The sequence below is a fragment of the Pristiophorus japonicus genome, chromosome 9, assembly GCF_044704955.1.
Source record: "Pristiophorus japonicus isolate sPriJap1 chromosome 9, sPriJap1.hap1, whole genome shotgun sequence".
NCBI lineage: Eukaryota > Metazoa > Chordata > Chondrichthyes > Pristiophoridae > Pristiophorus > Pristiophorus japonicus.
This window is the reverse complement of record NC_091985.1, coordinates 206817685-206843151: the sequence shown is the minus strand read 5'-3', so window position 1 is coordinate 206843151 and position 25467 is coordinate 206817685. Positions and strand designations below refer to the sequence as shown.

The 25467-nt window shown below is 45.5% G+C and overlaps 1 pseudogene; it reads right to left on the bottom strand.

The window, feature by feature from the left end:
• Nucleotides 1–1155: 1155 nt before the first annotated feature.
• LOC139274086 (zinc finger protein 850-like) overlaps nucleotides 1156–25467 on the bottom strand; it is a 78192-nt pseudogene continuing 53880 nt past the window's right edge.

Sequence of the window (25467 nt, the reverse complement as noted above, 5' to 3'; positions counted from 1 at the left end):
AGGATCAATCTAGTGAATCTTCGTTGGACCGCCTCTATGGTCTCATCAAAACCCTGTACAATTGTAGTAAGACTTCCTTACTCTTGTACTCCAACCCCCTTGCAATAAAGGCCAACATGCTATTCAACTTCTTAATTGCTTGCTGTACCTGCATGCTAAATGTGTGTTTACTGTACGATGACACCCAAGCTTCTCTGAACACCCAATATTTAACATTTTCTCACAACTTAAAACATTCTGTTTTTCTGTCCTTCCTACTAAAGTGAATAACCTCACAGTTCCCCACATTATGCTCTATCTGCCACCTTAGTGCCCACTCTCTTAACATCCATATCCCTTTGCAGATGCTTTGTGTTCTCCTCACAGCTTACTGTTCCACCTATCCCTCGATACTGCTCCTGATACCCGGCACCTCTCGATACTGCTCCTGATACCCGGCACCTCTTGAACCACTGCATCAACATTGGGAACAAATGTCTGGGCTGAGGCCTGTATTGGATGAAAAACATGAGACCACTATGGCTGTAGTGTGCATCATCTACAGCAGCAAGTCACCAAGGCTTCTTTGACAGCACCTTCCAAACCCACAACCTCCTCCGTGTAGAAGGACAAGGACAGCAGGTGTATGGAAAGACCAGCACCTCCAAGATCCCCTCCAAGTCATGCACCATCCTGACCTCAGCACACAGACTGCAGTACGGTTCAAGAAGGCAGCGGCTCACCACCACCTTCTAAAGGGGCAATTAAGGATGGGCAATAAATGCCAATCTGGCTCACCCACATCCCGAGAATGAATGAAAATTAAAGAATGAACACAGTGAGAAATGAGCTGCAGAACTGTCAACACTGTCAGCTCAAAGGAGGCGTTTCCCTTTGGAAATCGGACTGCCCATTGAATTTGATTAAACTGATGTTAAAGTAACAATGCTGCTTTGCTCTGTGACAATAACAGATTATCAAAATATTTCCCATCGGGTGAAATTGAATGTCAGACTTGGACATCTTGTAGATCCATCTTTTTAAAAGTTGTGGGAACTCCGTTCTAAGATGGATTCCACCCAGTTCATAACAAGTCGTCAATCAGCTTGTATTATCATTGTGATATCAGGACTAGGCACACGGTGTTTAAAAGAAAGCTGATTTATTTGACATTTATACAGGTTATCAAACTATAGCCCAGTTATAGGGTTATATTACTAACATTGGCAGAAACAAATCCCAACTTCCAGAATGAACATGGTTCAGTCCCGGGTGTGATTAACAGCAGAATCCAACCCCTGCAGTCAGTTGTGAACTAGTTGGTGTTTCAGGAGGTCGGATGACACAGCAAATCCCTTCCCACACATGGTGCAAGGGAATGGCTTCTCCTTCGTATGAACTTGTTTGTTGTGTACCAGCAGGCTGGATGACCGAGTGAATCTCTTCCCACAGACAGAGCAGCTAAACGGCCTCTCTCCAGTGTGAATTTGCAGGTGTTTCTGAAGGCCAGATGACAAAGCGAATCCCTTCCCACATTCATAGCAAATGAATGACCTCTCCTCGGTGTGAACTTGCTTGTTATGTGCCAGCAGGTGGGATGACTGAGAGAATCCCTTTCCGCACACAGAGCAGGTGAATGGCCTCTCCCCAGTGTGAACTCGCTGGTGTGTCAGCAGGTTGGATGACCGAGTGAATCCCTTCCCACACATAGAGCAGATGAATGGTCTCTCCCTGGTGTGAACTTGCTGCTTGTGTGCCAGCAGGTTGGATGACTGAGTGAATCTCTTCTCACAGACATAGCAGGTGAACAGCTTCTCCCCAGTGTGAACTCGCTGGTGTTTGAGGAGGCCGGATGACTGAGTAAATCCCTTCCCACATTTGGAGCAAGTGAACGGCCTCTCCCCAGTGTGAACTCGCTGGTGTGCCAGCAGGCCAGATGACAGAGCGAATCCCTTCCCACACACAGAGCAGGTGAACGGCCTCTCCCCAGTGTGAACTCGCTGGTGTGTCAGCAGGCTGGATGAGTCAGTGAAACCCTTCCCACACAAGGAGCAGGTGAACGGCCTCTCCCCAGTGTGAACTTGCTGGTGAATTTTTAACCGGGATGGGGATCTGAATCCCTTCCCACAGTCCCCACATTCCCACGGTTTCCCAATGGTACGGGTGTCCTTGTGTCTCTCCAGGTTGGGTGATCAGTTGAAGCCTCGTCCACACACAGAACACGTGTATGGTTTCTCCCCGCTGTGAATGGTGCGATGTATTTTCAGGCTGTGTAACTGGTTAAAGCTCTTTCCAGTCAGTGCACTGGAACACTCTCACTCGGGTGTGTGTGTCTCAGTGCTTTTCCAGTCACACTGATATTTGAAATCTTTTCTTACAGACAGAACAGATAGACATTTCTCCTTCCACAGTCAAAGGCCGATGGTATTCAGGTCTTGATGAATCGAGTGACTCTGTCAGATCTTTATGTGATGTTTGGTTCGAGTTTTCCGTCTGTGAATCCTCCCGTTCTAATACGCTGTAAAAGGAATTTACAAAAGTCATCTCTGTAAGTACAGGATAGAAATTCAGAACCGACAACTCAAGTTTCCAGACAACGTTCCCTCTCACACCCGGGATCATTTAATCCAAAACCCAGTCTGTTAATTAAACTTTCAGTTAGGGACTTAGCATGTGCCCCACAGCATCTTCCCCACTGTCGATGTGTGAATAGAGCATCAGACCTGCAACCCTGATTTTAAAGTTAAATTCACTCAGCAAATTTATTTCACGGCCTAATAATACAGCTCTATATTTACAGGAGGAAGTCAGTTATCTAAATCCTCGAGTGGACAAAATAAAGATCTCAAATGTAAGAGTCCCTCGAATCCTTTGTTAAAACCTTTCAAATCTTGCCCGGTTCCTTCCTTATTACAGAATTTCCCCTCCCTGTGGGAGTCGATATTGATCAAAAACTATTAATTGGAAAATTCTTAGATCTGGTACTGTGTAATGAGACAGGATTAGTAAACAATCTCCTAGATAAGGAACCTCTAGGAATGAGTGACTATAACTTGGTTGAATTTCAAATTCAGTTGGAGGGTGAAAAAGTTAGTGCTCAAACCGGTGTCCTAAGCTTAAATAAAGGAGACTACTAACGTATGAAGGCAGAGTTGGCTAAAGTGGCCTGGGAAAATAGATTAAAGTGAATGGTGGTTGATAAACAGTGGCAGACATTTAAGGAAATATTTAGTAACTCGCAACAAAAATATATTCCAGTGAGAAGAAACGATGTTAAGAGAAGAGATAACCATCCGTAGCTAACTAAGAAAATAAGGGAGGGTATCAAATTGAAAACAAGGGCATACAATGTGGCCAAGACTAGTGGGAGGCCGGAGGATTAGGAAACTTTTAAGCAAAGAATGAGTAAAAAAATAATAAAGAGAGGGAAGATAGATTATGAAAGTAAACTAGTACAAAATATAAAAACAAATAATAAGAGTTCCTACAGTTACATAAAAAGGAAAAGAGTGGCTCAAGTAAATGTTGGTTCCCTGGAAGATGAGACAGGGGAATTAATAATGGGGAACAGGGAAAGGGCAGAGATGTTTTGTATTGGCCTTCATGGCAGAAGACACTAAAAACATCCCAATAGTGGATAATCACGTGGCTATAGGGAGGAACTTAATACAATCATTATAACTAAATAAGTAGTACTTGGTAAAATAATGGGACTAAAGGCGAACAAGTCCCCTGCACCTGATGGCGTACATCCTAGGGTCTTAAAGGAAGTGGCTGCAGAGATAGTGGATGTATTGGTTGTAATCTACCAAAATTCCCTGGATTCTGGGGAGGTCCCAGCGGATTGGAAAACTGCAAATGTAACGTCCCTATTTAAAAAAGGAGGCAGACAGAAAGCAGAAAGCTATAGACCAATTAGCCTAACATCGGTCATTGGGAAAATGCTGGAGTCCATTATTAAGTGTAAGGGGATAAAATACGGTCACTAGAGTGGGGACAGATGGATGGTCACTAAAGTGGATACTGAAAGTAGTGAATTGATCTAACACATGGTCGAGATTGTAGGGCTTATCAGTATTAGGAGGTTCTGAGGAATCCGGAGTTCCTCTGTCTTACGGTAGGGATTGTGATTGACCGATTGTATGTAAAACTTGCTTATGTATGTAAAGCACGCTTGTACACTCGCTTACATTGGGTTAAGACGAGGGAAGCAGCAAAGCCTGATGGTTAATGAACCATCTCTTGTATCAACCTTAGTACAGACTCATGGAAGCTGTATTTAGTACAGAACAAGGACAGTAAAATGTTTGGGAACATAGATTATAGCAACATGGGCACAGGATGGTATTGACTGGTAGTTCTGACTAGAGTTCTTGGGAAAGGGATAAGGAGGCACCACCCTGGAAAACAAAGTTCATCAACACGTCATGAGGAACTGAGGCAAAGTTGACACCACTGTATAACACATTCCGGGAGGGTGACGTGTGATGAGAGATGGACAGGTGGGGGGAACCACCCAGAGCCAGTCTGATAAGGGTCAACAAATCAATGTAACTTCGCTCATAGCAGTGAGCCAATCGGTGGTTTTGTAGGAGGGTCGCACACCTCAGAAAATGTATAATTTTAATTACAAACTGTTGTATTGGGAAGTGTTCATCGGAATTCTTCCCTAGCATGCTCAAATAAAACCGGTTAAACCAAGGTTTCATTTGAGTGATTCCTTGGTCACTATACGGATGGGCGGGTGTTAATTCCTTATATCAGGGAGTCCACCTTGAGGAAGAGAAGTGTTCTTTTTATCCCAACATTAAGGAAGCAATAACGGGACATTTGGAAAAGCATAATTCAATCAAGCAGAGCCAGCATGGTTTTATGAAAGGGAAATCATGTTTGACAAATTTGCTGGAGTTCTTTGAGGATGTAACGACAGGGTGGATAAGGGGGGACCAGTGGATGTGGTGTATTTCGATTGCCAGAAGGCATTCGATAAGGTGCCACATAAAAGGTTACTGCACAAGATAAAAGTTCAAGGTGTTGGGAGTAATATAGTAGTAGAATGGATAGAGGATTGGCTAACTAACAGAAAACAGAGAGTCGTGATAAATGGATCATTTTCAAGTTGTCAAACTGTAACTAGTGCAGTGCCGCAGGGATTGATGCTGAAGCCTCAACTATTTACAATCCATATTAATGACTTGAAGGGACTGAGTGTAATGTAGCAAAGTTTGCTGATGATACAAAGATGGGTGGACGAGCAAATTGTGAGGAGGACACAAGAAATCTGAAAAGGGATATAGACAGGTTAAGTGAGTGGGCAAACATTTGGCAGATGGAGTATGTGGGAAAATTTGAGGTTTTCCACTTTGTCAGAAATAATAGCAAAGCAAATTATAATTTAAATGGAGAAAGATTGCGAAGTACTGCAGTCCAGTGGGACCTGTGACTCCTTGTGCATGAAACACAAAAAGTTAGTATGCAGGTACAGCAAGTAATCAGGAAGGCAAATTGAATGTTGGCCTTTATTGCAAGGGGGATGGAGTATAAAAGCATAAACATCCTGCTACAACTGTACAGGGTATTGGTGAGGCCACACCTGGAGTACTGTGTACAGTTTTGGTCTCGGTATTTAAGGAAGGATATACTTGCATTGGAGGCTGTCCAGAGAAGGTTCACTAGTTTGATTCCGGAGATGAGGGGGTTGACTTATGAAGATAGGTTTAGTAGATTGGGCCTATACTCATTGGAGTTCAGAAGAGTGAGAGGTGATCTTATCAAAACTAAGATAATGAAGGGGTTCGACAAGGTGGATGCAGAACTCATAGGGAAAACTAAAACTAAGGGACATAGTCTCAGAATAAGGGTCCGCCCCATTTAAAACTGAGATGAGGAAAAATTTCTTCTATCAGAGGGTTGTAAATCCGTGGAATTCTCTGCCCCAGAGTGCTGTTTAGGCTGGGTCATTGAATATATTTAAGGCGGATAGACAGACAGATTTTTGAGTGATAAGGGAATAAAACACAGCTCTCCCCTCCTTTAAATCCAGGATTAGTGTTACCGGAAACTGGAATACCTCACCACACAAATTTAAAAAGGCCTGGCAGTGAATTATTCCTCTCTCCAGCCTGTAACCGATGAAACTTGTAACACCGAGGCTGAAATTCCACTTCCATGCGCCGGGTTCCAAACGTGGGACTGTACTTGGGAATTCTAACTCTGGGACTGTACATGGGAATTCTAACATTAGGACTGTACTTGGGGATTCTATCCCTGGGACTGTACATGGGGAGTCTAACCCTGGGACTGTGCATGGGGATTTAAACCCCGGGACTGTACATGGGGATTACAACCCTGGGAATGTAAATGGAGTGTCTAACTCTGGGACTGTACATGGGGATTCCAACCCTGGAACTGTATATGGGGATTCTAACCCTGGGACTGTACATGGGGAACCTAACTCTGGGACTGTATATGGGAATTTTAACCCTGGGACTGTACATGGGAATTCTAACATTAGAATTGTACATGGGGATTCTAACCCTGGGACTGTACATGGGGATTCAAACATTGGGAATGTACATAGGGATTCTAGCCCTGGAAATGTACATGGGAATTGTAATCCTGGGACTGTACATGAGAATTCTAACCCTGGGACTGTACATGGGGATTCTAACATTGGAACTGTACCTGGGAATTCTAACCCTAGGATTGTACATGGGGATTCTAACCCCGGACTGTACATGGGGATTCTAATCCTGGGACTGTCTAATCCAGAGAAGTGTGAAGTAATGCATTTGGGGAGGGCTAACAAGGAAATGGAATACACATTAAATGGTAGGACATTGAGAAGTGTAGAAGAACAAAGGGACCTGGGAGTGCATGTCCACAGATCCCTGAAGGTAGCAGGCCAGGTGGATAAGGTGTTTAAGAAGGCACACGGAATGCTTTCCTTTATTAGCCTAGGCATAGAATATAAGAGCGGGTGGGTTATGCTTCAACTGTGTAAAACACTTGTTACGTCACAACTGGAGTACTGTGTGCAGTTCTGGTCACCACATTAAAGGAAGGACGTGATTGCACTGGAGAGGGTATAAAGGAGATTTACGAGGATGTTGCCGGGAGTGGAGAATCTTAGCTACGAGAACAGATTGGATAGGCTGTGTTTGTTTTCCTAGCAACAGAGGAGGTTGAGGGGAGACCTCATTGAAGTGTATAAAATTATGAGGGGCTTAGATATAGTGGACAAAAAGGACCTATTTCCCTTCGCAGAGGGGTCAACAACCAGGGGCATAAACTTAAAGTAATTGGTACAAGGTTTAGAGAGGAAAGTTCTTCACGCAGAGGATTCTGTGGGTCCGGAACTCATTGCCTGAAAGGGTGGTAGAGGCAGAAATCCTCACCACATTTAAACAGTATTGGATTTGCACTTAAAGTGCCATGACCTGCAGGGTTACTGACTTAGAGCTGGAAAGTGGGAATAGGCCTCTTGTTGGCTGGCCCAGACACGATGGGCCGAAATGGCCTCCTTCCATGCTGCAAACTTCTATGATTCTATGATTTTAACCCTGGACTGTGCATGGGGATTCTAACCCTGGGACTGCAGAAGGGGGTCCAGCTCTGGGGCTCTTCTCTTATACTTGTGTGGGATGTAAACCATAAGCTGGGCACTTACCAACGCCTTCAGGAAAGATGTTGAGAAATCAGATGTGTGGTGAGTGAGAATAAAATAAATGAGTCAGATAAAGATCTCCCGAGCACTGGGACCCGGTTGGGAAAACGCTGAAGCCCCAACCTGGCTGCGCATGCGGTGTTACGCCATGAAGCGAGCGAGCCGCTCGCTGAACCACCCCGCCTTCCTGTACAAAGATGGCGGTTAATCCGGGCCTGTTACCGGGAGAAAAACCCGTCGCTGCAAACGCGGGAGTTTCGGGTTATTACTCGGGGCTTGCGGCCGACACCAGTTGTTTATGAAGCCTCTACGCCCACTTGCCTATCGATGACTCCCCTGTGCCCCCTAATTCTCACCCGGTGCAGTGCCCAGCTCAAGCCTGAGCTCTTCTCAGCGTCCGTGTGTCTCCAGTGCACGCTCTGCGCATGCTCGAAACATTGCCCGGTACCGCGCCTGCGCAGCTGGCTCCTGTCGTCTGGGTGCGGCACATGCTGCCCCGCGGGGAATGCTGGGCAAAGGCCCCACCATTGTAAGAACTTATCACAGAATCACAGAAAATTAGGACACAGCAGGAGGCCATTCGGTGCATCGTGTCTGCATCGGTCGACAGAGTTACCTAGCCCAATCCCACCTTCCAGCACTAGGTCCGTAGTCCTGTAAGTGCACATCCAAGTATCTTTTAAATGTGATGAGGGTTTCTGCCTCTACCACCTTTTCAGACAGTGAGTTCCAGACTCCCACCACCCTCTGGGTGAAGAAATGTTGCCTCATCTCCCCTCTAATCCTTCTACCAACTACTTTATGTCTATGCCCCCTGGTTATTGACCCCTCTGCTAAGGGAAATAAGTCCTTCCTATCCACTCTGTCCAGGACCCTCATAGAAACATAGAAAATAGGTGCAGGAGTAGGCCATTCGGCCCTTCGAGCCTGCACCGCCATTCAATGAGTTCATGGCAAAACATGCAACTTCAGTACTCCATTCCTGCTTTCTCACCATACCCCTTGATCCCCCTAGTAGTAAGGACTAAATCTAACTCATTTTGAATATATTTAGTGAATTGGCCTCAACAACTTTCTGTGGTAGAGAATTCCCCACGGGTTCACCACTCTCTGGGTGAAGAAGTTTCTCCTCACCTCGGTCCTAAATGGCTTACCCCTTATCCTTAGACTGTGACCCCTGGTTCTGGACTTCACCAACATTGGGAACATTCTTCCTGAATCTAACCTGTCTAAACCCATCAGAATTTTAAACGTTTCTATGAGATCCCCTCTCATTCTTCTGAACTCCAGTGAATACAAGCCCAGTTAATCCAGTCTTTCTTGATATGTCAGTCCTGCCATCCCGGGAATCAGCCTGGTGAACCTTCGCTGCACTCCCTCAATAGCAAGAATGTCCTTCCTCAAGTTAGGAGACCAAAACTGTACACAATACTCCAGGTGTGGCCTCACCAAGGCCCTGTGCAACTGTAGTAACACCTCCCTGCCCCTGTATTCAAATCCCCTTTCTATGAAGGCCAACATGCCATTTGCTTTCTTAACCACCTGCTGTACCTGCATGCCAACTTTCAATGACTGATATACCATGACACCCAGGTCTCATTGCACCTCCCCTTTTCCTAATCTGTCACCATTCAGATAATAGTCTGTCTCTCTGTTTTTACCACCAAAGTGGATAACCTCACATTTATCCACATTATACTTCATCTTCCATGCATTTGCCCACTCACCTAACCTCTCCAAGTCACTCTGCAGCATCTTAGCATCCTCCTCGCAGCTCACACTGCCACCCAACTTAGTGTCATCCGCATAATTGTATACACCTCAATTAAATCTCCCCACAGTCTCCTCTGTTCGAAGGAAAATAACCCGAATCTAAATCTTTCCTCATAGCTAAAGTTTCTCAATCCTGGCAACATTCTTACAAATCTTCTCTTCACCCTTTCTAGTGAATAGAACATGATTTTCTGTAATCGGATTGAGGACTGAACCATGTTCATTCTAGCAGTTATGGTTCGTTTCTGCTGATCTGAATAACCCGCATACCTAGGCTGGAGATTAATATTCTGTATAAATATTGAATACATCATAAGAATGTAAAAATTAGGAGCAGGAGTAGGTCATACAATCCCTCGAATCTGCTCCGCCATTCAATAAGATCATGGCTGATCTTTGATCTCAACTCCACTTAGAATCATACAATCATAGAATGGTTACAGCACAGAAATCCATTTGGCCCTTCGAGCCAGTGCTAGCTCTCTGCAAGTGCACCTCAGCTAGTCTCACTACTCCACCCTTTCCCTGTAGCCCTACAAAAAAATGCTGTGTCCTTTGGTTCTCGACCCTTCTGTCAATGTTTTTTTTCCTGCACTGCTCTGTAACAATTCTTCAATCGGATTGGCTAAGGAGACACATAGTTGCTGTCCCAGTTCACATTTGTCCCAGATTCCCTGCAGAGGACGCTGCACCAAAATGGCTGTCCAATCACAGCAAGTTCCAGTGCAAATCCCCACAGAAAGTGTGTGGGCAAGTGCAAGTGTTGACTGAAAAATCTGTCCCATTGTCAAGTATTTTTCAAAACAATGAAGCAAATCACAATGGAATATATGCAAGCAAATATTTTGCTGGCGATTTAGTGCCTTATTGATGAGATTATGAAGCTTTTTTGGCCTACCTTTTGCAAGTGTTTAGCTATAATTTGTTTGTAACAACAACAACTTGTATTTATATAGTGCCTTTAACATAGTGAAACATCTCAAGGCGCTTCACAGGAGTGTTGAGATAAAAACATTGACACTGAGCCACATAAGTAGAAATCGGGGGCAGGTGTCCAAAAGCTTGGTCAAAGAAGTATGTTTTAAGAAACATCTTGAAGGAGGAAAGAGAGGTAGAGAGGTTTAGGCCGCGAGTTCCAGAGCTTGGGGCCTAGGCAGCTCAAGGCACGGCCACCAATGATTGAGCCATTATGATTAGGGATGCTCAAGAAGGCAGAATTAGAGGAGCACAGATATCTCGGAGGGTTGTGGGGCTGGAGGAGATTACAGCGATAGGGAGGGGGGAGGCCATGGAAAGATTTGTAAACAAAGATGAGAATATTGAAATAAAGGCATTGCTTAACTGGAAGCCAATGTTGGTCAATGATGGGTGAGCGGGACTTGGTGCGAGATAGGACATGGGCAGCCGAGTTTTGGATCACCTCTAAATTACGTATGATAGAATGTGGGAGGCCAGCCAGGAGTGCATTGGAAATGTCACGTCTAGAGGTAACAAAGGCATGGATGAGGGCTTCAACAGCGGATAAGCTGAGGCAAGGGCGGAGATGGTTGATGTTACAGAGGTGGAAATAGGCAATCTTAGTTAGCAGTGGATATATGGTCAAAAGCTAATTTCAGAGTCAAATATGACACCAAGGTAGCGAGCAGTCTGGCTCAGCCTCAGACATGAGTTAAGGACAGGGATGGAGTCAGTGGCTAGAGAGCAGAGTTTGTGGCGAAGACCAAAAACAATGGTGATGACCAAAAACGATCTTCGCAATATTCATTGGAGAACATTTCTGTTCATCCAGAACTGGATATTGGACAAGCAGTCAGACAATTTAATGACCATGGAAGGGTCGAGAGAAGTGGTAGTGAGGTAGAACCGGATGTCATCAGCATACATGTGGAAACTGACACTATGTTTTCAGATCATTTTGCCAAGGGGCAACATGTAGATGAGAACTAGGAAGGGCCAAGGATAGATGCTTGGGGGCACTAGAAGTAACGATGCGGGGTGGAAAGAGAAGCCATTGCAGGTGATTCCATGGCTATGATTAGATGGATAAGAATGGAAGCAGGCAAGTGCAGTCCCACCCAGCTGGACGACGGTGGAGAGATGTTGGAGAAGGATAGAGTGGTCAACCGTGTCAAAGGCTGCAGATAAGTTAAGAAGGAAAAGGAGGGATAGCTTACCGTTGTCACAGTCACAAAGGATGTCATTTGTGACTTTGATGAAAGCCGTTTCCGTACTGCACCAGGCGTGGAAATTGGATTGGAGGGATTCAAACATGTAATTGCAGAAAAGATGGGCATGGATTTGGGAGCGGACAATATGTTCATGGACTTTGGCGAGGAAAGAGGGAGTTGACGGTTGTTTTTTTGAGGAGAGTGGTGATGAGAGCAGATTTGAGGGAGAGGAGGATAGTACCTGAGGAGAGAATGTGAACTAACATGGGAGCCAGAAAAGGAAGTTGGGTGGTCAGCAGTTTGGTGGGAATGGGGTTAAGTTAGCAGTAAGTAGGCCTCATGGACAGGATGTGCTCAAAAAGGTCATGAGGGGAGATCGGAGAGAGACTGGGGAAAGATGTGAGGTCAGGGCTAGGGCAGGGGGGATCCTTAGAGTAAGTTTAGCCTGATGGGCAAGGGGAAGGAAGGGATGAGGCAGAGACAGCTGAAGGGATGGTCTCAATCTTAGAGACAAAGAAGTCCATGATCTCCTGACACTTAATATCAGAGATGAGAGTGAAGTCTGGGGAGAGGGGTTTAAAAAAGATGGTTAGCAGTGGAGAATCAAAACCGGGGTTTATCTTTACATTCCAGAATGATTCTGGAATAGTGAACGATTTTGGCAGACGAGAGCAGGACCTGATAATGCTTGTGGTTCAGCCAGATCTGATGGTGCATGACTCAACCAGTTGTCCACTACATCCGTTCAAGTCTGCGTCCCTTGAACTTGAGGGAGTGAAGATCAGGGCTGTACTGGGGAACAGCCAGGCTGCGAGAGAGGAATTGTTTTAACAGGGCCTAGGGCATCAGAGGTGATGGTGAGGGTGTGACGAGCTGCAGAAATGTAATGGTGAATGGAGGGCCAAAGGCTGGACAGTTGGGAGTCCATAAATGCAGTTCGAAGAGAGTAGGGAGAGAGTTTTTTCCAGGAGCGGCACAGAAGGAAGTAGGGTTGGGGTGGAGAGAGGGGTGGAAGGGGGATGTGGGGGAGAGCTATACAAGGAAGTGGTCAGAGATGGCCTTATCTGCGATTTACTCAATGGGAATAGTGAGGCCAAGAGAGATGGCAAGGTCAGGGGGAGGGGGGAGGGTGGCCGTAAATATGAGTTGGGGAGTTTATATGGAGGGAGTGATTGTGGTCCAGCCAGATCTGATGGTGCATCGCTCAACCAGTTGACCACCACATCCGTTCAAGTCTATGTCCCTTGGCTAGTGAACTCAGATGAGAGAGAGCATGTTGAATTTAGATGGAGGTTGAAATCCCAGAGGATGAAAGTCGTTCAATGCAGAGGCAGAGGGAGGAAAGTAGTGAAGAAATATCGGTAATAAAATTTTTATGGTTTGTGGGTGGTAGTGATTGAGAATTTTAAAACAGAGGTGAGAGGGGTGGAATAAGATGAGTTGTTCAAAGGAGGAGAATGTGCCAGAGGATTTGGTGATGAGAGCCACACCGTCACCATGGCGGTCTGGGTGGGGCAAGTGGTGGAAGGTACATTCTGGAGGGAGAGGCGGAGAGGGTCGGTGATGGCTGCACCACTGCCAGCGTTCACAGGGCCAGCGCTGGGGGGAGGCGGAGGGAGATGTGTTGGACGGGGAGGAGATGGCAGGATTACCACCCCCCCCTCACCGCCAGTTGGCAGGCGTGTTGGGTGGGAAGGTCGGCGAGAGAGTAGGATGGGACAGTCGGGGCTGCTGCTCGTGAGGAGGCAGCGATGAGTGCCTCGATGGGCCCTTCGTAGGATGCCAAGAGAGGCACCGAGGGAAGCTGTAGGCTTGCCCAGGAGGGAGTCAAGCCTAGGACAGCGACAGGAGAGTAGGAAGGTCGAAGAGTAATGAAGGACTGGGTAGGGATTTAGGCGGGCAGAGTATCCGAGAGAGGAGAGGTGAAAGAAGGCATGATGACAGGGGAGAAGGTTCAGGGAGGGATAAAGAGAAAAGGAAAGAGGGGGATAAAGTATTGAATGGCTCGGGTCCGGAACGGCAGCCACAATGCACATGTAAATGGACAGGGGAAAAGCTCAGGTTACATCGACCTGTTTACACCTTGCACAATCCCCGCCCGCTTGCAGCTTGGAAAGGCACAAAACCAAAAAAGACACAAGTTTCGAAAAAGTTGCTACACCCAGTACTTTCGGTACCTGAATGCGACAATAAATTCGTACAATATATATAATTCGCCAACTGTCTGCCCGCAGGTGCAAACTTACATGGAACAAGCTGACCGCCTCAAAACAAGGACCATAAATCCAACAAAAACTGTTCTTCTATTGAAGTGATTGTCTCTGCACAGAATCAGTGAGCATAGGCACTGAAACCTGGTCTGCTGATTCACAGGCTTACTGGAACAAGGCGCCTCAGTGTATAGTTCCCTCCCTCTCTCTCCTTCGGTAGGTATAGCTCTCATTGACAAATAGGTCTCTTCAACTTTTAACTCTCCAAAGCTTTCTTTAAATGTTTTTTGTCATAGACAAAGGGTAATAAAGGGCTGAAAAGGCACTTAAAAGGTAGCTGGCCAGACCCGGGAGGTCAACTAGTTGTAGGCAAGCTGAGATACCCTTCTTCCACCAATGTACTCAATCTTTTATCACCTATACTCATAATCATCATCATTATCATAGACAGTCCCTCGGAATCACGAAGACTTGCTTACACTCCTGAAGTAAGTTCTTTGGTGGCTGAAAAGTCCAATACAAGAGCCACAGACTCTGTCATAGGTGGGATAGACAGTCGTTGAGGGAAAGTGTGGGTGGGACTGGTTTGCCGCACGCTCTTTCCGCTGCCTGCGCTTGATTCTGCATGCTCTCGGAGATGAGACTCGAGGTGCTCAGCGCCCTCCCGATTGCACTTCCTCCACTGAGGGTGGTCTTGGGCCAGGGACTCCCAGGTGTCAGTGGGGATGTCGCACTTTATCAGGGAGGTTTTGAGGGTGTCCTTGTAATGTTTCCGCTGCCCACCTTTGGCTCGTTTGCAGTAATCGTGACCGTCTTTAAAAAGGGGGACAAGTCTGACTGCGGCAACTACAGAGGAATCTCCCTGCTATCAGTCACAGGAAAAGTTTTCCCTCGAGTCCTCCTCAACCTTAATTGATAAGCTGCCAGCAGTAGGGTCTTTTTACCGTGGCCGAGGAGCTCCTCCCGAAGTTGCAGTGTGGATTTCTACCCCTACCGGGTACAACAGACATGATTTTTCCAGCATGACAGCTACAGGAAAAATGCAGGGAACAGCGCCAGCCCTTATACATGGCCTTCTTCGACCTTACAAAGGCCTTTGACACTGTCACCTATACTGTGCCTTTTACTGCAACAGAAGTGATTGCGGACTGCCTTTTACGAGTCCAGTTCAGCTTATCGCACCGATCTATTCGCTCCCAGGGCTCCTTCTGTCTGTCTGGACCGCTGAAATCTGAAAACTGTTGTTATAGAAAACAGCTCACGGGGGATTTCCATTCATAGATGGGTGCTGCACACAGACACAGTTCCAAGAGCGCTCTCTTGTGACAGTTCAATGAAAAAGGACATTGTGCAACTCGAGACACACACACACACACACAAGACTAAAAATAATAATAGAGATCCACCTTCTGACAAGAAGTGCCGCTTACTGTTTTCTGCAAAGCCTCTCCTCTGCAGACCAACAGTTCACATGTAGACTTGCTGTTTGCTCTGCAACAAGCTCGGCCAGGGTCCGTGACCATTCCGACCCTGCTGCTAGCAGCTTATCAATTAAGGTGTACTGAGTCATACGAAAACATGGGCCTTACACTAAACATCCATAAGACAAAGGTCCTCCACCAGCCTGTCCTTGCCGCACAGCACTGCCCTCCAGTCAACAAAATCCACGGCGTGGCCCTGGACAACGTAGACCATTTCCCATACCTCGGGAGCCTCTTATCAACAAGAGCAGACATTGATGATGAGATTCAACACCGCCTCCAGTGTGCCAGCGCAGCCTTCGACCACCTGAGGAAAAGAGTGATCGAAGACCAAGCCCTCAACACTGCCACCAAGCTCATGGTCTACAGGGCTGTAGTAATATCCGCCCTCCTGTATGGCTCAGAGACATGGACCATGTACAGTAGACACCTCAAGGCGCTGGAGAAATACCACCAACGATGTCTCCGCAAGATCCTACAAATCCGCTGCGACGACAGACACATTAACATTAGCGTCCTTGACCAGGCCAACATCCTGAGCATTGAAGCACTGACCACACTTGATCAGCTCCGCTGGGCAGGCCACATTGTTCCGTTGCCAGACACGAAACTCCCAAAGCAAGCACTCTACTCGGAACTCCTTCAGGCAAATGAGCCAAAGGTGGGCAGAGGAAATATTACAAGGAAATGTTACACCCTCAAAGCCTCTCAGATAAACTGGTACATCTCCACTGACACTGGAGTCGCTGGCCAAAGACCGCCCGAAGTGGAGGAAGTGCATCCGGGAGGATGCTGAGCACCTCGAGTCTCATCGCCGAGAGCATTCAGAAATCAAGCGCAGGCAGCGGAAGGGGTGTGCAGAAAACCAGTCCCACCCATCCTTTCCCTCAACGACTATCTGTCCCACCTGTGACAGAGACTGTGGTTCTCATATTGGACTGTTCAGCCACCTAAGAACTCATTTTATGTTGATGATGATGATCAATTAAAATTCAGCAGCAGTGTGATCTGTAACTGCACTGAAAACTTTCCACCCACAGCTCCTGACCAGTTTCAAGTTAAATCTCCCTCTACACTGTCCTATCAAACACTCCTAGGGCAGGTATAGCACGGGTTAGATACAGAGTAAAGCTCCCTCTAATCTGTACCCCAGTGAGAGTCAGTGCTGGAGGAAGCTGTACCCCAGTGAGTGTCAGTGCCAGAGGAAACTGTACCCCAGTGAGAGCCAGTGCCAGAGGAAACTGTACCCCAGTGAGAGTTAGTGCCAGAGGAAACTGTACCCCAGTGAGAGCCAGTGCCAGAGGAAACTACCCCAGTGAGAGTCAGTGCCAGAGGAAACTGTACCCCAGTGAGAGTTAGTGCCAGAGGAAACTGTATCCCAGTGAGAGTTAGTGCCACAGGAAATTGTACCCCAGTGAGAGTCAGTGCCAGAGGAAACTGTACCCCAGTTAGAGTCAGTGCCAGAGGAAACTGTACTCCAGTGAGAGTCAATGCCAGAGGAAACTGTACCCCAGTGAGAGTTAGTGCTGGAGGAAATTGTATTCCAGTGAGAGTCAGTACCAGAGGAAACTGTATCCCAGTGAGAGTCAGTGCCAGAGGAAACTATCCCAGTGAGAGTCAGTGTCAGAGGAAACTGTACCCCAGTGAGAGTTAGTGCCAGAGAAAACTGTACCCCAGTGAGAGTTAGTGTCAGAGGAAACTGTACCCCAGTGAGAGTCAGTACCAGCTGATTAGCTATCCGCAGGGTGTGACTTTGTGCAGTCCCTTGTTCAGGGCCTGGGCCTTGGGGTCAGGGGAGGCTGTGGGCCTTTATTCCCTTTATTGGGCACAAAGCTCTTGGTCTCAACCCACTGGCTCAGATTTTAATATAGACATTTAAAATTCATCAATAAAAGGGACAGGGTCTCTAATTCTGTTTTGCGACAGTTCCTGGGACGACTGTATCTCCCCCTGTCCTCCATACATTGGCTTGTAGTAGTTAAAGGGACAGCGATTCTCCTTGTTCTGCCAGTTTGTAATTAACTTTATCCGAAATTAAAGACTGAATGAGCTTACCAATAACTTCTCGAGTCTTGGTTTGATCTTCCAGAATTCCCTAGATTCTAGAACGGTCCCCGAGGATTGGAAGGTGGCAAATGTCAAGGAGTAATTAAAGGAGGAGACAGTAACAATATAGGATAGGATAAAATTAGATAAAGTGGGACTTAAAAGGTTGGCAGTCTTCAATATAGAAATGTCACCTGGTCCAGACAGGCTGCATCCGAGGTTACTGAGGGAAGTAAGGATGGAAATTGTGGAGGCTCTGGCCACAACCTTCCAATCCTCCTTGGATATGGGAGTGGTGCCAGAGGACTGCAGGATTGCAAATGTTACACCTCTGTTTCAAATAGGGGAGAGGGATAAACCCAACAACTACAGGCCAGTCAGACTAACACCAATGGTGGAGAAACTGTTAGATACAATAATCCAGGACAATATTCATTTGTATTTGGAAAAGTATGGGCTAATAACTGAAAGTCAGCACGGATTTGTTAAAGGCAACTCATGTTTGACTAACTTGATTCAGTTTTTGATGAAATAACAAAGAGTGTTGATGAGGGTAGTGTGGTTGATGTTGTGTATATGGACAAAAAGCGCTTGATAAAGCACCACATAATAGAATTGTTAGCAAAATTAAAGCCTATGGGATTAAAGGGACAGTGGCAGCATATATACACAATTGGGTAAAGGACAGAAAGCAGGGAGTAATGGTGAACGGCTATTTTTCAGACTGGAGGCAAATATCCAATGGTATTTCCCAGGGGTCACTGCTCTTTTTGATATATATTAATGGGTTGGACTTAGGTATACAGGGCATCATTTCATCGTTTGCAGATTACACAAAACTCAGAACTGTAGCAAACAATGAGGAGGGTAGTAACAGACTTCAGGTGGAAATAGACAGGCTGGTGGAATGGGCAGACACGTGGCAGATGGAATTTAATGCAGAGAAGTGTGAAGTGATATATTTTGGTAGGAAAAATGAGGAGGGAATATGAATGAAATGGTACAATTTTATAGGAGGTACAGTAACAGAGAAACCTGGTGTGTATGCACATAAATCTTTGAAGGTGTCAGGAGAACAGTGGAACACTGAAGTCTAGAGGCAACAAAGGCATGGTTGTGTGTTTCAGCAGTAGAGCAGCTAAGACCTCCTCCTTTTACCTCCGTAATATCACCCAGTTTCGCCCCTGCCTCAGCTCATCTGTTGCTAAAATCTTCATTCATGCCTTTGTTGTCTCCAGGCTCGACTATTACAGTGGTCCTTGTACACCAGTCATTGAAAGCAAACATGCAGGTGTAGCAAGCAGTTAGGAAGATAAATGGTATGTTGGCCTTCATTGCAAGAGGATTTGAGTACAGGAGCAAGGATCTCTTACTACAGTTATACAGGGCCTTGGTGAGACCGCACCTGGAATATTGTGTGCAGTTTTGTTCTCCTTACCGAAGGAAGGATATACTTGCCATAGAGGGGGTGCAGAGGAGGTTCACCAGACTGATTCCTAGGATGGCAGGACTGTTGTATGAAAAGAGATTGGGTCGACTAGGCCTGTATTCACTAGAGTTTAGAAGAATAAGAGGGGATCACATTGAAACGTATAAAATTCTGATTGGGTTGGATAGACTGGATGCGGGGAGGATGTTTCCCCTGGCTGTGAAGTTTAGCACAAGAGGTCACAGTCTCAGGATATGGGGTAGAAAATTTAGGACCGAGATGCGGAGACATTTTTCCACTCAGAGGGTGGTGAATCTGTGGAATTCTCTACCATAGAAGACTGTGGAGGCCAAGTCATATATTTAAGAGGGAGATAGATAGATTTCTAGAAACAAAAGGCATCAAGGGGTATGGGGAAAAGCGGGAATATGGTGTTGAGATAGAGGATCAGCCATGATCATATTGAATGGTGGTACAGACTCGAAAGGCCAAATGGCCTACTACTGCAACCATTTTCTATGTTTCTATGCTCTCCTGGCCGGGCTCCTAACTTCTACCCTCCATAAACTTCAACTCATCTAAAATGCTTCTGCCTGTATCTTAACTCGCACTAAGTCCTGTTCATCCTCACACCTGTGCTCACCAAACTATACTGGCTCCCAGACCAGCGATGCCTCCAATTTAAAATTCTTATCCTATTTTCAAATCCATCCATGGCCTTGCCCCTCCCTTTCTTTGTAACGCCCTCCAGCTCTACAAACATCTAAGAACTCTGCGTTCCTCCAATTCTTGCCAATTCTGTATCCCTGATTTGATCCGCTCCACCAGTGGTGGCCATGCATTTAACTGTCTAGATCCGAAACTCTGGAAATCCCTCCTTAAATCTCTCCAACTCTCCACCTCTCTCTCCTCCTTTAAGACGTTCCTTTAAATCTACCTCTTTGATCATGCTTTAGGTCACCTGACCTAACATCGTTTTATATGCCTCACTGTCAAATCTTGTTTAATAAGACTCTTGTGAAGCACCTGGTAATGTTTTACTATGTTAAAGGAGGTCTATAAATGTAAGGCGTTGTGGTTGTTGACTTTAGAGGATAGAGAGTAGGATCGTGCACTCAACATTTTTGGCTGAAGATATTTGTGAATGCTGGACTCTGCCATCATTGAGGATGGGGATGTTCATGGAGCCTCTTCCTCCTGTTACTAGTTTAATAGTCCACCACCATTCACGAGTAGATATGTAGGACTGCAGAGCTTTGATCTGATCCGTTGGTTGTGTGATCAATTACCTCTGTCTATAGAATGCTGCTTCTGTCGTTTAACAGGCATGTAGTCTTGTGTTGTAGCATGTGGTGTCCATGTGAAAGGTGTGATACATTCCACGACCCGTGAGCAACGCAGGTTAAAGAGGTGATAATTCATCTCCCCAATCACATTATGATTTGTGTCTACATAGTTATTACTGTTTATTTCATATTTGTTGTGCACGGGCACACTTGCCTGAAAGGTATTTGTTACCATCTGGTGACACTGCAGCCAAATATGCTGATGATACAAAGATAGGTGGGAAAGCAAGTTGTGAGGAGGACACAAAGAATCTGGAAAGGGATATAGATAGGTTAAGTGAGTTGGCAAAAATTTGGCAGATGAAGTATAATGTGGGAAAATGTGAGGTTATCCACTTTGGTAGGAAGAATACAAAAGCAAATTATTATTTAAATGGAGACGACAAAATGCTGCGGTATAGAGGGATCTGGGGATCCTTATGCTTGAAACACAAAAAGTTAGCATGTAGGTACAGCAATTAGGAAGGGAAATGGAATGTTGGCCTTTATTGCAAGGGGGTGGAGTACAAAAGTAGAGAAGTCTTGCTACAACTGCACAGGGTATTGGTGAGACCACACCTGGAGTACTGCATACAGATTTGTTCTCCTTATTTAAGGAGGGATATACTTGCATTGGAGGCAGTTCAGAGAAGGTTCACTAGGTTGATTCCTGAGATGAAGGAGTTGTCTTGTGAAGAAAGCTTGAGCAGCTTGGGCCCACACTCATTGGAGTTTAGAAGAATGAGAGGTGATCTTATTGAAGGGAGCTAGGAGTTAAATTAAAAAGTAGGACATCAAAGGTAGTAGTCTCAGGATTGCTACCAGTGCCACGTGCTAGTCAGAGGAGAAACTGCAGGATAGCTAAGATGAATGCGTGGCTTGAGGAGTGGTGCAGGAAGGAGGGATTCAAATTCCTGGGACATTCGAACCGGTTCTGGGGGAGGTGGGACCAGTACAAACCGGACGGTCTGCACCTGGGCAGGACCGAAGCCAATGTCCTAGGGCGAGTATTTGCTAGTTCTGTTGGGGAAGGGTTAACCTAATATTCCAGGGGGATTGGAACTTATACAGGGAGACAGAAGAAAGTAAAATGGGGGCAGAAGCAAAAGATAGAAAGAAGAAAAGTAAAAGTGGAGGGCAGAGAAACCCAAGGCAAAATTCAGAAAGGGCCACATTACAGCAAAATTCTAAAGGGACAAAGTGTGTTAACAAGACAAGCCTGAAGGTTCTGTGCCTCAATGCGAGGAGCATTCGTAATAAGGTGGAAGAATTAACTGCGCAGGCAGCTATTAACGAATATGATATAATTGGGATTACAGAGACATGGCTACAGGATGACCAAGGCTGGGAACTCAACAGCCAGGGGTATTCAACATTCAGGAAGGATAGACAGAAAGGATAAGGAGGTGGGGTAGCATTGCTGGTTAAAGAGGAAATTAATGCAATAGTAAGGATGAACATTAGCTTGGATGATGTGGAATCTGTATGGGTAGAGCTGCGGAATACCAAAGGGCAGAAAACGCTAGTGGGAGTTGTGTACAGACCACCAAACAGTAGTAGTGAGGTTGGGGACAGCATCAAACAAGAAATTAGGGATGCATGCAATAAAGGTACAGCAGTTATCATGGGCGACTTTAATCTACATATAGATTGGGCTAACCAAACAGGTAGCAATACATTGGAGGAGGATTTAGGGATGGTTTTCTAGACCAATATGTCGAGAAACCAACCAGAGGGCTGGCCATCCTAGACTGGGTGATGTGTAATGAGAAAGGACTAATTAGCAATCTTGTTGTGCGAGGCCCCTTGGGGAAGAGTGACCATAATATGGTAGAATTCTTTATTAAGATGGAAAGTGACACATTTAATTCAGATACGAGATTCTGAACTTAAGAAAAGCTAACTTCGATGGTATGAGTCGTGAATTGACTAGAATAGACTGCCGAATGATACTTAAAGGGTTGATGGTGGATAGACAATGGCAGACATTTAAATATCACATGGATAAACTTCTACAATTGTACATCCCTGTCTGGAGTAAAAATAAAACTGGGAAGGTGGCTCAACCGTGGCTAACAAGGGAAATTAGGGATAGTGTTAAATCCAAGGAAGAGGCATATAACTTGGCCAGAATAAGCAGCAAACCTGAGGACTGGGAGAATTGTAGAATTCAGCAGAGGAGGACTAAGGGTTTAATTAGGAGGGGAAAAATAAAGTATGAGAGGAAGCTTGCTGGGAACATAAAAACTGACTGCAAAAGCTTCTATTGATATATGAAGAGAAAAAGATTAGTGAAGACAAACGTAGGTCCCTTGCAATCAGAATGAGGTGAAGTTATAATGGGGAACAAAGAAATGACAGACTAGTTGAACGAATACTTCGGATCTGTCTTCACGAAGGAATAACCTTCCGGAAATACTAGGGGACCGAGGGTCTAGCGAAAAGGAGGAACTGAAGGAACTCCTTATTAGTCAGGAAATTGTGTTAGGGAAATTGATGGGATTGAAGGCTGATAAATCTCCAGGGTCTGATAGTCTGCATCCCAGAGCACTTAAAGAAGTGGCCCTACAAATAGTGGATGCATTGGTGATCATTTTCCGACTCTGGATCAATTCCTATGGACTGGAGGGTAGCTAATGTAACACCACTTTTTATAAAAGGAGGGAGAGAAAACAGGTAATTATAGACTGGTTAGCCTGACATCACTAGTGGGGAAAATGTTGGAATCAATTATTAAAGATGAAATAACAGCGCATTTGGAAAGCAGTGACAGGATCGGTCCAAGTCAGCATAGATTTAGGAAAGGGAAATCATGCCTGACAAATCTTCTAGAATTTTTTGAGGATGTAACTAGTAGAGTGGACAAGGGAGAACCAGTGGATATGGTATATTTGGACTTTCAAAAGGCTTTTGACAAGTGCCCACACAAGAGATTGGTGTGCAAAATTAAAGCACATGGTATTGGGGATAATGTATTGACGTGAATAGAGAATTGGTTGACAGACATGAAGCAGAGAGTCAGGATAAATGGGTCCTTTTCAGAATGACAGGCAGTGACTAGTGGGGTGCCGCAAGGTTCAGTGCTGGGGCCCCAGCTATTTACAATATGTATCAATTATTTAGATGAAGGGATTGAGTGTAATATCTCCAAGTTTGCAGATAACACTAAGCTGGGTGGCAGTGTGGGCTGTAAGGAGGATGCTAAGAGGCTGCAGGATGACTTGGACAGGTTAGGTGAGTGGCAGATGCGGTGTAATGTGAATAAGTGTGAGGTTATCCACTTTGGTGGCAAAAACAGGAAGGCAGAATATTATCTGAATGGTAACAGATTAGGAAAAAGGAGGTGCAACGAGACCTGCGTGTCATGGTTCATCAGTCATTGAAAGTTGGCATGCAGGTACAGCAGGCGGTGAAGAAGGCAAATGGTATGTTGGCCTTCATAACTAGGGGATTTGAGTAACGGAGCAGGGAGGTCTTACTGCAATTGTACAGGGCCTTGGTGAGGCCTCACCTGGAATATTGTGTTCCGTTTTGGTGCTGGGTCCTCAACTATTTACAATCTATATTAATTACTTGAATGAAGGGAACGAATGTAATGTAGCCAAGTTTACTGACGATATAAAGATGGATAGAAAAGCAAATTGTGAGGAGGGCACAGAAAATCTGCAAAGGGATTTAGACAGGCTAAAATTTGGCAGATGGAGTATAATGTGGGAAAATGTGAGGTTATCCACTTTGGCAGAAATAATAGAAAAGCAAATTATAATTGAAATGGAGCAAAATTACAAAGTGCTGCAGTACAGAGACACCTGTGGGTCCTTGTGCATGAAACACAAAAAGTTAGTACGCAGGTAGAGCAAATAATCAGGAAGGCAAATGGAATGTTGGCCTTTATTGCAAGGAGGATAGAGTATAGAAACATAGAAACATAGAAAATAGGTGCAGGAGCAGGCCATTCAGCCCTTCTAGCCTGCACCGCCATTCAATGAGTTCATGGCTGAACATGCAACTTCAGTACCCCCTTCCTACTTTCACGCCATACCCCTTGATCCCCCGAGTAGTAAGGACTTCATCTAACTCCCTTTTGAATATAGTTAGTGAATTGGCCTCAACTACTTTCTGTGGTAGAGAATTCCACAGGTTCACCACTCTCTGGGTGAAGAAGTTTCTCCTTATCTCGGTCCTAAATGGCTTACCCCTTATCCTTAGACTGTGACCTCTGGTTCTGGACTTCCCCAACATTGGGAACATTCTTCCTGCATCCAACCTGTCCAAACCCGTCAGAATTTTAAACGTTTCTATGAGGTCCCCTCTCACTCTTCTGAACTCCAGTGAATACAAGCCCAGTTGATCCAGTCTTTCTTGATAGGTCAGTCCCACCATCCCGGGAATCAGTCTGGTGAATCTTCGCTGCACTCCCTCAATAGCAAGAATGTCCTTCCTCAAGTTAGGAGACCAAAACTGTACACAATACTCCAGGTGTGGCCTCACCAAGGCCCTGTACAACTGTAGCAACACCTCCCTGCCCCTGTATTCAAATCCCCTCGCTATGAAGGCCAACATGCCATTTGCTTTCTTAACCGCCTGCTGTACCTGCATGCCAACCTTCAATGACTGATGTACCATGACACCCAGGTCTCGTTGCACCTTCCCTTTTCCTAATCTGTCACCATTCAGATAATAGTCTGTCTCTCTGTTTTTACCACCAAAGTGGATAACCTCACATTTATCCACATTATACTTCATCTGCCACGCATTTGCCCACTGACCTAACCTATCCAAGTCACTCTGCAGCCTCATAGCATCCTCCTCGCAGCTCACACTGCCACCCAACTTAGTGTCATCTGCAAATTTGGAGATACTACATTTAATCCCCTCGTCTAAATCATTAATGTACAATGTAAACAACTGGGGCCCCAGCACAGAACCCTGCGGTACCCCACTAGTCACTGCCTGCCATTCCGAAAAGTACCCATTTACTCCTACTCTTTGCTTCCTGTCTGACAACCAGTTCTCAATCCACGTCAGCACACTACCCCCAATACCATGTGCTTTAACTTTGCACATTAATCTCCTGTGTGGGACCTTGTCGAAAGCCTTCTGAAAGTCCAAATATACCACATCAACTGGTACTCCTTTGTCCACTTTATTGGAAACATCCTCAAAAAATTCCAGAAGATTTGTCAAGCATGATCTCCCTTTCACAAATCCATGCTGACTTGGACCTATCATGTCACCATTTTCCAAATGCGCTACTATGACATCCTTAATAATTGATTCCATCATTTTACCCACTACTGAGGTCAGGCTGACCGGTCTATAATTCCCTGCTTTCTCTCTCCCTCCTTTTTTAAAAAGTGGGGTTACATTGGCTACCCTCCACTCCATAG